Below are 11,221 nucleotides of genomic sequence, written 5' to 3'. Positions count from 1 at the left end.
GGGGGTCGGGGCGCAGTCAGGGCCCCCCATCTGTCACCCCCGCTCCCCGGGCAGAGCGCTGGCGACACGGCGTGCTCTGCCTGTTCCCGCTCCTCCTGCTGCAGTCCAGAGCCCTTCTCCAGCCCCGTGAACTTCTGCGTCCGTCTCCCGGCTGTGCAGCTGAGGAACGTTTTACCCTTTGCACTGGCCTCAGCTGAGGTCATGTTTTCGGCAGAGCTGAGCCGGGCTCTTTCAGGAGAGGGGCCCCGGCCGGAGGGCCCAGGGGACCTTGCACCACCCCTCTGGCCCAGCAGCAGCCTCCTCGCTCCGAGCCGGTGCCAGCACAGCATAAGCAGCTCGGTTTGGCGCGGGATGAGCCTGGATGCAGCTTTGGTCCAGTGAGGCACGGAGCAGCCTGCGTCCCATGACCGGAGGGGAGCTGGGTGCGATGCCAGCAGTCAGCGCAGGCAGAGCCGTTGCGTCCGCTGGCACCACCGCGTCCCCGTCCCTCCCTCCGTCCTAAGGACAAGTCCCAGGGAAGGGCAGCGGGCTGGCCTTCCACCGAGGCGGATCTTCCCCCTCTTCTCCCCATACAGCCCCTTGCACCCCCAGGGAGGGGACGGGAATGGGGACGGCTGGGGTTTTACCCCACGTGGCATTGGTGTACACCACAGGGCTTCGGCGGAGGAGCCCTCGGGCCCTGCGGTGCCACAGTACCGCTGCACAGCGTGTGTGTGGGGCAGGGACCCCCGCCGCGAGGGACGGCGGAGGGTCTGCTGTCCTGGGGAGGAAGGACGGAGCCGGCAGCCCCCGGCTGCGCAGGCTCCTGGCGTGCTGCTGGTGCCAGGCTGGGCAGCGCTGCTCCCTTGCCCATCCCCATCCCACCGGCCTTGGAGCAATTGCCCATGTAAGGGCAGAGGGCTGGGGAGCCAAATCCCCGAGATGGATTTCAATGAGCGAGCGGGCGGTGATGCACTCGCTCACATGCTCCAGGATGCAAGAGGAGCTCGCGGAGGCCAGGAAGGGATTTTCCCTGGCTGCGAGCAGCATTGCACAACTGGCCGGCTCTGGCAGGGAAGGAGTCGGACCTCACTCCGCAGCGCTGCATCTGGAAGGGAGCAGCCGGGCTCCCGCTCCGCCTGACGTGGGGCAGGAGGAGCCTGGAGGCCGGGAGGGAAGCGGGTCGGGCTCCTTCCCCTGAGCCGGCGTAACTCGGCGCTGCCTCGAAAAGGCCTGCCGGTGCCCGGGGGGCTCAGAGCCCCACCAAGTTCTGCCCTGCTCCCAGCAAAGCCACGCCGGGGGTTCCGCTCGCCCCCTGCCCCGGCTTCGGCAGCCCTGGGAAGCGCCGTCCTGCCGTGGGCAGGGAAGCGACTTGCCCATGGTCACGCCTCAGGCGAGGGCCCAGGCTGGTTCTCAAGCAAAGCTGGGAGCAAAAACTCCACCAACCAGTCTGCCGCACGTGGGGCGACGCTGCCTCCCCGCTCCCCTCCGCTCCCACGAGCGGCCCGGGCGGTAACAGCCCCAGCAGCACCCGCGGAGCGAGGAGGGGAGAGGAGCCGGGCTGGGAACAGCGGAGAAACCAGCCCTGCCGCGGCAGTGGCACCCGAGGAGAATCAAAGGAGCCCATGGGCTGGGCAGGGGGCTGGGGGCGGCGGGAGGAGCTGGAGCGGGGACAAAGGAGCTCTTTGCAGCCGCGCTGAATGGCAGCCTCACATCTGACCTTTCCGTCTGGGTGCGGGTATTGTGCTGGGTCAGGCGGCTTCCCCCTACGGTTTGGGCCGCAGCGAGGTTTCAGGCTGAGGTTCAAGAGCCAACCACCCCCCCCCCCCCAAAACCCTGGCTGCTTCATTCTCCTCCTGAACTGCTGGGCTCCTTTAAGGAGGGAATCTCGCCTCTCTCATCAGTTCAGGCTAATTAAACTCTGCTAAACCAATTAGAGCTGCAATTTGCAACAAGACATTCAATTGAGAAGCGTTTTTTCACAAAGCCCAGGGTCAGGGCACAGGCAAAAGAGTAGAGGCTTCACACTGACAGCGTGGATCCGCTGGCGGGCGTTGAGCAAGTCCCTGGATGTCTCTTGGTCGCCATTTGCCCCTTGGAGCAAAGCGATCCGGGTCCCGTTATGCTCCCTGTTGCAGTGGGACTCCCAAGTTTCTCCCATGCAAGCAGAGATGCTGCCAAACGCCCCAGCAGCGCTCGCAGGGAGCGGGGCTGCCGGCCGGGGGTCCCCGCAGCCCGAGGCGCTGCCCGAGCTCAGGTGTAGCCATGGGGCCACAGGAACCCAGAAACCCCCCGGGAATGGGACCCGCGCTCGGTGCAGCGGGGCCAGCTCGTTATCTGCCGAGGGTCGGCACCAAAGCGCAGCAGGAATCGGGCAAAGCTTGACCCGAGCCTCAGTGTCCCCCTCCACGAGCATCCCTCAGAGCACGTGGCGAGTCGCTGGTGCGAGGCGTGAGCTAAAGGCACCGTCCCGGTGCCATGGGCAACACCGGCTCCGCAGCCCCGCGGCACACGGCCCCTCCACCGTGGTGGGGAGCTGCCCCTCGAGGTGCGGAGCTGCTGCCGGCGGCTCTGACCCTGGGGCTGGATTTTCTCCGCCGTGTCCGTACGGCTCCAGCCGGGTAAATCGGAGAGATGCTTATGGCTCACGGCTGCATCACCGGCATTGGGGAGAGAGTGGCGGAGCGGCGCGATCCACACCTCGATGGCCCGGCCGGCCACACTCCACCCCCAGCGCTGACACGTAGCTTCGCCCCGCGCCCCGGGGCAGCAGCGTCACCGCTCCGTGCCTCAGTTTCCCCATCTGCTGCGGCGAGATAATGCTCCTCTGCTTGATCCTGCACTATCTCACAGGAAGGTTGCAGGGATTAGTTGGCTAATGTTTGCAAGGAGCTTTGAAGATGAAAAGCCGTGAACAAATGCCAAGAAGTGCTGAGCTGGATTCTCCTCGCCGAGTAATCGTTTCATGTTCCTGGGACACTTCCACTTCTGCAGATGAAGGAGGGCAGGGCGGGAGAGCTTGCGTGTGGGGAGGGCAGGGGGGCGGGAGGCTTGCATATCTTCCCAAGACCTGCCCCTCCAAATCTGATCACCCGGCCTGTTTGACTCCTGACCAAACTCAGATCCCTCCCGCTAATGCCTTTCTGCCATCCCGACTGCACCCTGCGAATGCCCGGGCCGAGGAGCGGGCGGTGGGATTTGCGAGATGGTTTCTTGCAGCGTGCCTTTCCCCTCCCCGCTGGGCTGGCGGCTCTGGCCCCTAACGAGGTGTAACTGGGCAGTTAATTAACGCACCCTGTACCTTGGCTTCCAGGCTGCCGGCAGGAAAGAGGTTAAACGATGCGGCACCCGCTGCCCCCCTGCAGCCCCCCCAGCCTGACTCCCTGCCATTTAGCTGAGCATCTCCGTGCCAGTTTTCAGTGTATTGTAAAAGTGCTCATATCTCAGGCAATTGGATTTAATTATTTGGGTAAGATTTCACGAGGCACTCTGTCAGAGGCTTCATTAAAGCCCAGATCTGTTCCGCTGCCCGCGCCCCCTCCGCACGCCCAGCCAGTGAGTCCATCAGGGCGGCTCTCAGCTCTCCGGTTCTGGCCTCGCTGCTGCCGCTGCTGCCGCTGCTCGGGGCCCTCTCCCCCCCTGCGCCTCTCCCTGGGGGTGGCCGGTCCCGGATGGGCCTCGGGGGGTGCCTGGGGGGGGAGACCCAGACCCCCTTCCTGCTGCTGGCACCCGGCATTGCCCTGCGCACTGCAGGGCCCCCCGCTGCAGGAAGCATCATCCCGGGGTGGGTTTGCTCCCTCTCCCCTCCTCAGCACCCTCCTCTCACTCTCCAGGGCTTTGGCTGCCCCCAGCAAGAGCCGTGCTCTCCTGAAATTCTTCCCTTCCAAGCATCTTCAGTTCTGGTGTCCCCAGCTCTGCCTTGTGTTGCATGGAAGATGCTCCGGGCTCTGTCTTTGCCGGGGAAATGCTGGCGCATGGTGCCAGGAGGTGCAAGCAGCGTGGAGCGGAGGCCGGGAAGGCTGGGATGAGGGAAAGCAGTGGCCGGAGCCAGGAAGCAGCATGGACATCCCATCCCATCCCACAGGACCCTGCTGCCCGGCCCAGGAGAAGGAGCCGGGTCTGAAAAAGCGCGTTCCCCCTCTCAGTGAAAGAACAGATGTCTCTTGTCTACAGCCTGCAGTTGGCTCTGGTTTTCATCTCTCCTGTCTGTGCACACACAGATTTATAGCTGCCTTAATGAGTTCCTTACAGAACGATCTTGTTGCCCACATGGCTGGCTGAGCCTCGTGGGGGGCAGGCACGGCGGGGGAGCTGGGGTGAGGGCTCGGCAGGGCTCCACCGTGGCCGGCGAGGCTTGCGTCGGCAACACCGAACAAGCCACGGGTCACCTGCCGGGGTCCAGCCCGAGCCGGGCGCGCCACGAGAGGAGCGGGAGGGTGCTGGCTGCACCCAGGACATGGCTCTGGCCGGGGAGGAAGAAGAGCGGGGCTCCCCGCTGCCGCTCAGCCCCACGCAGCCCCGCACTGCTGCCAGGGTCACTCCCCGCCGCACCAAGTGCTTCCAAGCAGGGAACACCTTTCACGAGGAAGAGGATGTGGGAAAGCGACCCGTGTACACGCATGCGCAAAACCACCCATGTACACGCAGGCAGAGGGAGTAGCGGCCGCGCGCCTCCATCCTCCAGGAAGCCGGCGGGGCAGGCGCGAGGACAACGCCGTGAGCAAATCGCGTCCTTCATCCCATGGGGCAGAGGATGCTGCTGCTTCGAGCGTCCCTGGGAAAACTGCAGCAGGAATCACCTCTGTGCCCGGTGCCTCCTTGGGAGCAGCCGGCCACCCCCTCGCTCAGCCGGGCTTTCCGTAACCGTCCCCGCAGGAGCTGCAGCGGCTGCCGGGTCTCCGGGCTCGCGTGGCCGGGCACCGCCACGCGTGACACACTTCTCTGAGTAACTTTCACGGGCACGCCGTGTAAACAAGCCGTGAGTCAGCGGCCGGGCCGGCCGTGCGGTTTCCCCAGTGTAAATGCTTCCTCTGCCGCGGTGGAAGGAAGGACCAAACCGAGCCTCGAGGGAAGAGCTGGCAGCGCCGTAAAACATAATGAAATCGTGTGGGACTGAACTGGGTCCAGAGGAGCTGAGAGTGGGTAAAAGCTCCCGGGTCATTACAGCCTCTCTGGCTCCTCGGAGAGGCTGCGGAGAGGTGCTGCTGGAGCAGGAAGGGCAGCGTCTGCCCTGCTGGTCTTTGGTGCGGGAGCAACGTGCTGGTTATCCGGATGGGACAGCCGGGCTGCTGGTCACCGGTATCGGAGGCGATACCGGCCTGATGGAGGATGCAGGCTCAGCCAGCACCTAAGCGCATTTCTTCCACCTTCCTCCCCGGGGGGTCTTCTCCAGAGTGCTCCTGGAGCCCCGCACCAGCCCAACCCAGCACTCATCGCAGACACAGCTTGGCTCGGGAAGGGCTGGGAGACGCCGGCCTCGTTCCGCCCATTGACCCCCCCACCGGCTGCAGCCCCCGCAGCCGCGTCCCGCTGTCAGTCCCACGGACGAGGGCGCAGGGACTGACGGACACCGGAGCACGGGCCCAGGGCTCCCGCGGGAGGCTGGGCAGCGCTGCCCAGGATGAGGGCAGTGTGTTTGGGAGAGCAAAGGCAAGCGGCCCTCCTGCCCGGCGGGGTGCAGGTAAGCGAGGGCTGATCGCAACCCTCCCGCTCAGGTCCCAGCCTGGCCCCTCCGAGTCGGGGGAGAAGCCATCCGACGGAGCCACTGGAGGGGCTGATCCTGCCGCGAGTCCCACGGATGCCGGCTGGCTGACACCATTCCCGCAGTCTGACCTTGCAGCACCGGCCCTCGCCGGGAGAAGGAGGTTTCCGCTACAAGCTGCGATGACGACAGCCGCCGGGGCTGAGGCCGAGCTGAGCCGGGCTGGGGCATCCCGGCCCTGCCAGCCTGGCAGCCCCGCAGGACCCCGGTCCCCGGCTTTCGGCAGCCGGATATTCGGCCAGTGAAGGGCAGAGCCGCCGCAGGGCACGTCCCCCCGCGGAGCCCCCGTCCGCCCCACAGCCCTCATCAGAGAAGCTTGATTGCTTACATAGCCCAGGCTTGCAGTTAGTAGAAAAACAAAACATGTTTTTCACATTAAGATTTCCCTTCAAAAACAATGGTTTAAATCAAGCATAAGAAAAGCAAAGAATCCAGAAAGAAAAAAAAAAAGAAAAGGGAAATTTTTGGTGGAGCCTGAAAGCAGTCCCCCAAGACTCTGAACTTCCCCCCGAGCCTCTGCACCGTCGCTGCTCCGGAGGCAGGTGGGCTCCCCGCCGGGACGGTGCAGCCGGACAGCTCGTGCTCCGAGATCCGGGCACTACGCTGCCACGCCGCTGCCCTGCCTCAGCGGCTGCCGGCCCCTGCCTGCCGGTGAAATCCCGGACCCCGGAGATCAGAGCCACGCAGGGAGCCGGCTGGGGACCGCACACCGCCAGCATCCCTTGGACCTCAGAGCCGGTCGGCGCAGCGGTGGTGAGGACGGGGCTCGGCCCGTGCCCGCTGCTCGCAGGTTATCAGGAACTGCCGGATAACTGCCGGGGCGGGATCCGGACCTGCAGCCCGGAGGTGCAAGGCTTGGGGAGACGAGGTGGGCGATGTAAATCTCCTGATCTGTCTGTGAGTGAATTCAAAGGGAGACCGATTCAAATCCGCCGTGACATGACTGGCTCGGGGCTGGCAGACAATCCCTGCAGTGTTTGTAACAAATCTTGCCGCTTTCCTTTGAGTGGCCTCCAATTTATTAATTAAAATAGGCAATTATATATAATGTGGGGTGGAGGGGAGCGGGGAGACCAGCTGCACCAGTTATTCTCACTTGGCAGGAACCGTGCTGGAAAGCTGCTCCGGCTGCAGGAGGTGCTTGTGCTTTCAAGGGCTCGAGGCAGAGCCTGGGATGGAGCCCGTGCCCAGAGCTGCCCCCGGACCCCCCGCCTGGCACGGCCAAGCCCGGACTGCCAGGCAGCGAGTGGGCTTTAGCTACAGCGACCGCTTTATTTAAGAGCGCAGAGCCCAGAAGCCAAGACCTTTTAGAAAATGACTGCCCCGAGTCACCAGGGAGTTGGCAGCAGAGATGGAAGCTGCACCCAACGTTGCCAGGATCTGCCGAAAGCGCTGCCTGCCCCCCGGCCCTGCAAGGCAGGAGCGTGTGGGGCTGCAGAGGGAAGCCGGGTCCTTTTTTAAGCGTCGCCGTCCAGCCCTCCGTGCTCATTGATAGGAAACACGATGAGCGACAGACCCCAGGTTTCAGCAGAGCACGACGAGCGTGGGGCCGAGGGAGGGAGAGCACCATCGGCAACACGCCCGTGCAACGCCACAGCTGCGTGCGGCAACACCTGCGTGTCTGGGTTTATCTGAACCCTGCAGATCCCGTGTCAGCAAACCGGCAGAATTTACCCGGAACCCTCAGCGCTTGCCGCAGGACACGCCGGCGTGGGGCAGGCCCCGGCGATGGGCTCCTCTGCCTGCTGACCGCTGGGGCACGATGGGAGCCGGACCCCGCCGCGGCTGGCGCGGTGCCCGCACAGCCGGCCGGCGCAAGTCTGCCCGTACGGCACGTTGGCTCCCGCTGAGACCGCGCGCCGGTGGCGCGTGCGCGCACACGCACACGCCCGTGCCCAGAGCCCGCCGGCGGCTGCACCGCCGCGGCCCGCGGCCGCCCCCCGCCAAGCGCCTGGCACGGTGGCAATGTCTGAATTAAGTAACGTCTCGGGACGTGAGCTCATCACCAACACCCACGGCCCAGGCGATGCGAGTGGCAGCGCCGGGTGCTGCGGGAGCAGGCCCTGACTAACCTCCGCCACATGCACACGGGCTGCCGGGAATGCTCCCTGCCCCACGGCCAGCGGGCACCGCAGCACAGGGCACCACGGCACCGTGGCCGGCGGGCACTGCAGCACAGGGCACCGCGGCCAGCAGGCACCACGGCCAGCGGGCACCAGGGCACAGGGCACCATGGCACAGGGCACTGCAGCACAGGGCACCGTGGCCAGCGGGCACCACGGCCAGCGGGCACCAGGGCACAGGGCACCATGGCACAAGGCACCGTGGCCATGGGCACCATGGCACAGGGCACCGTGGCCGTGGGCACCACAGCCTTGGGCAGCTCCCATGTGGCACCCGCCACTCGCCGCCTCCTGACACCAGCACAGTCCAGAGCAGCACCAGGGGTTTTTTGGGTGTTTTTTTAGGCTTTCCTGCAAAGCCCCGGCTGCCGCCCCGGCCAGGCTCCGTGCCAAGCCCCGGCTGGCAGCCGGGACCACTGGCCCCATGCCGCCTCTGCTCCCAAACACCTGCAGGTTTTGTGGCAGAGCCCAATGCACCCATGGGTTCCTGGGAGCCCCGGTCAGGGAGCGCAGAGGGGCACGCGTCCCCCTCCACAGTGTAGTCCAGGTGGGATCGTGACTCAGAGCTGCCGGAGGAGCCTCCCAGCCCATCCCGTCCCCTCGGACAACGACAGGCCCAGGATATTTTCCACTGCCCTTAGCCAAAACCCTCCCTCTTTCCCTTCCGCTTTCCCCGAACGGGGATGGCCGCTTTGCCCTCCCGGCTGCTTGGGGAGCAGGCTCTGTCTAACGATGAATCGATACTAATTCGGGAGGTGTCACCTCTTCGTCAGTCCTCTCGGAAAAGGGTGCAGTTTGCTTCTTTCTGCAGCAGCGTGGGAAAATCCTCCCAGTCGCTGGCTTCCCAGGGTGACTCAAAATTTGCTCCTGACCAGTCCCAGCAACCTTGGAGGGGAAACAGGGGACAGCCAAGTCCAGAAACCCAATTCCCGGCGTGCGCAGCCCCTGCCAGAGCGGCGGCAGAGAGGGGGTGCATCCACCCCAGGCACCCCCATCCCAGATCAGCCTCGTGTCCCCTGTGGGGAGGGACTGCGGCCGGGGCCGAAAGCGGGGCACGGGGCTGCCCGGGGGCAGCGGGAACCTCAAGCCCCGGAGAAGGGCTCTCGTGTGGGATCCCCTCTCCACGCTCAGCATCAGGGATGCGGAGTTGCGGTCCGGGCAGGGGACTCCGTGCGAGCCCAGAGGCTGCAGGTCGCGGGGCACGGGCCACGTGCTGGAGGAGCCGCAGCTCTAACCAGGAGCTTTCTACCTGCCCGGGCTCCCCGAGCCCAGGGACAGGGTGGTCCTGCAATGGAGGGTCCTCACCCTGAGCCGCCTCTCCCTGCACAAACACATCCCAATTAGCCGAGGGGCTTGGCGGGGGGAGCTCTTCTCGACTGCTGCGTGCTGGAGGTGTTGGGGTGGGAGGCCGCGGGCCGCCCTGCCCGCCCTTATCTCCACGTGCATTAATATCCGTTGCCATTTGCATCCCAACGAGTGTTGCCACGTTCAGCTTCCGCAGTTCCTGCGTCAGGGAATTCCAGAAGGACAAAGTCAGTGGAGCCGGATCCTTCCCTCCCCATCCCACAGGCACTCAGCACCCATTTGATCAAGTGGCAACTTGTCCTCCGACCATGAAACAGGGCAAGGAGAAACGCATCCACGTCCTCAGCGTGGAAGGGAACTTCCCTCCGGGGTGTGAAATGCCCCGTCCAGGGCCGCGGGCTCCGCTCTGCGGGCAGCCAGGCTCCGTCTGGCTCCGGGGCTGGGCCACGCCAGGCTGTCTAGACCCACCTCCCGAATAAAAGAGTTGCAGGACTCGGTAGCAATTTCCTCATCAGTTGTAAATAATTGCTAACATGTCTTATCAACAGCTGGGATCATCAATCAGCGAGTAAACGACTGCAAATTTGTCCCACAGCTGCAATTTCCACACAATGACCAAACCCTTGAAGAAGTCACCGACCGGTTACCCAGCCATTACGCGGCTGTTTCCCACCAGCACCCAGTTTACAGCGTCTCACCCCTGTCCCCTGTCCCCTGCACCCCGTCCCCCAGCACCCACAGGGAGGGGAGACCTTCGGAGGGAGCATCCCTGAGCTTTGCTTCCCAGGACTCCAGAGCTGCTTCACAAATCGCCTCCCCAGCCTGCTCCGGCACCCAAAAAAAGCTGGAGAAGCAAAACCTGGGCTGAAGATGCCACCTGCTGGAAGCAGGTCTGGTGCCACGGGCCAGCGGGCACCCCGCAGCCCCAAAAACCCCCAAACCCCATCGCCCCGAAACCCCACAACCTCACCATGCAGAACCCCCCAAACCCCGCAGCCTTGCAACCCCCAAAGCTCAGCTCCGCGGTGCTGCAGCGCTGGCCCCACGCACCCCAGTGGGGGCCACGCAGACCCCACGCTCCCCCAAAACCTGCAGCCTCGGGAAGAGGCCGGGCTGGAGCCGAGCCCCACGTGGGATTTTCAGCACATTCCCGAGCAGGCAGGGCCATGCCTGTGATCCCAGCTTGTTTCCAAGTCGCCCTGAGGAACCTGGGCATGGGAGGAACGATCCTGAAAAATAGGCTTCATCTGCTCCCCCCCCCCCAAAACCTCTTCAGCACCTGCCAACATCCATGGGGAGATCTGGGGGGAAACAGCCCACTTGGGACATTTTTGCTGAAATTCACCACTTTCCTTTGTGGCTATCGCTACTTTTTTAAGCAAATCTTGAGTTTTCACCGGACGAAACGTTTCGTCTTCATTTTTGCGGGGCTCAATCTCTCCCCACCTCATTTCCTCCAAAAGGACTCATTCAAACTTCTGCGCTGCAATCGTAGACAACCCCTCCCCATAATTTTATTAAAAAGAAAAAAAAAAAAAAAAAGCAGAGGAATGGGAACAAATCCAGGGGACGGACTGGGCAGGTCTCAGCTGCAGCCCTTTCCCGCTCTTCCTCACTAGGATCTCCTCCTCCCCGCTCAGCCTTTCTCTGTGTCCTCATCCCCACAAGGCTGCTCCAAGCAGGCCCTGAGGTGCCTGGAAGACTCCAGCAGCTCTCCAGGCCTCTGAGGAGAGGGAATGGAAGGGGACCGGGGGCGAGGGAAGGGAGCCCGGGGCCCCGAATCGGGGCCCCGGGCTCCCTTCCCTCGCCCCCGGCCTCAGAGAGTAATGGCGGCCGCTGCGCCCGCCCGCCTTATAAAGCTCAAGCTCCGCCCCTTTTCCACAACCCACGCCCACATCCCCGCCTCCCGGGCGCGTTTCGCCCCGCCCCTTTCTTCCGCTTTCTCGCATTTCTTGTCCTCGCTCGGCCACCGTCCCCCTCCGCCGCGCGTCGCTGGGCGGGGCGGGGGTGAGGCGGTGGCGGCGCGCCGGGGTGGGGGGGGGGGGGTGGGAAG

The sequence above is a fragment of the Pelecanus crispus genome, chromosome 20 (assembly GCF_030463565.1).
Source record: "Pelecanus crispus isolate bPelCri1 chromosome 20, bPelCri1.pri, whole genome shotgun sequence".
Lineage (NCBI taxonomy): Eukaryota > Metazoa > Chordata > Aves > Pelecaniformes > Pelecanidae > Pelecanus > Pelecanus crispus.
Note: the sequence above shows the minus strand (reverse complement) of the source record.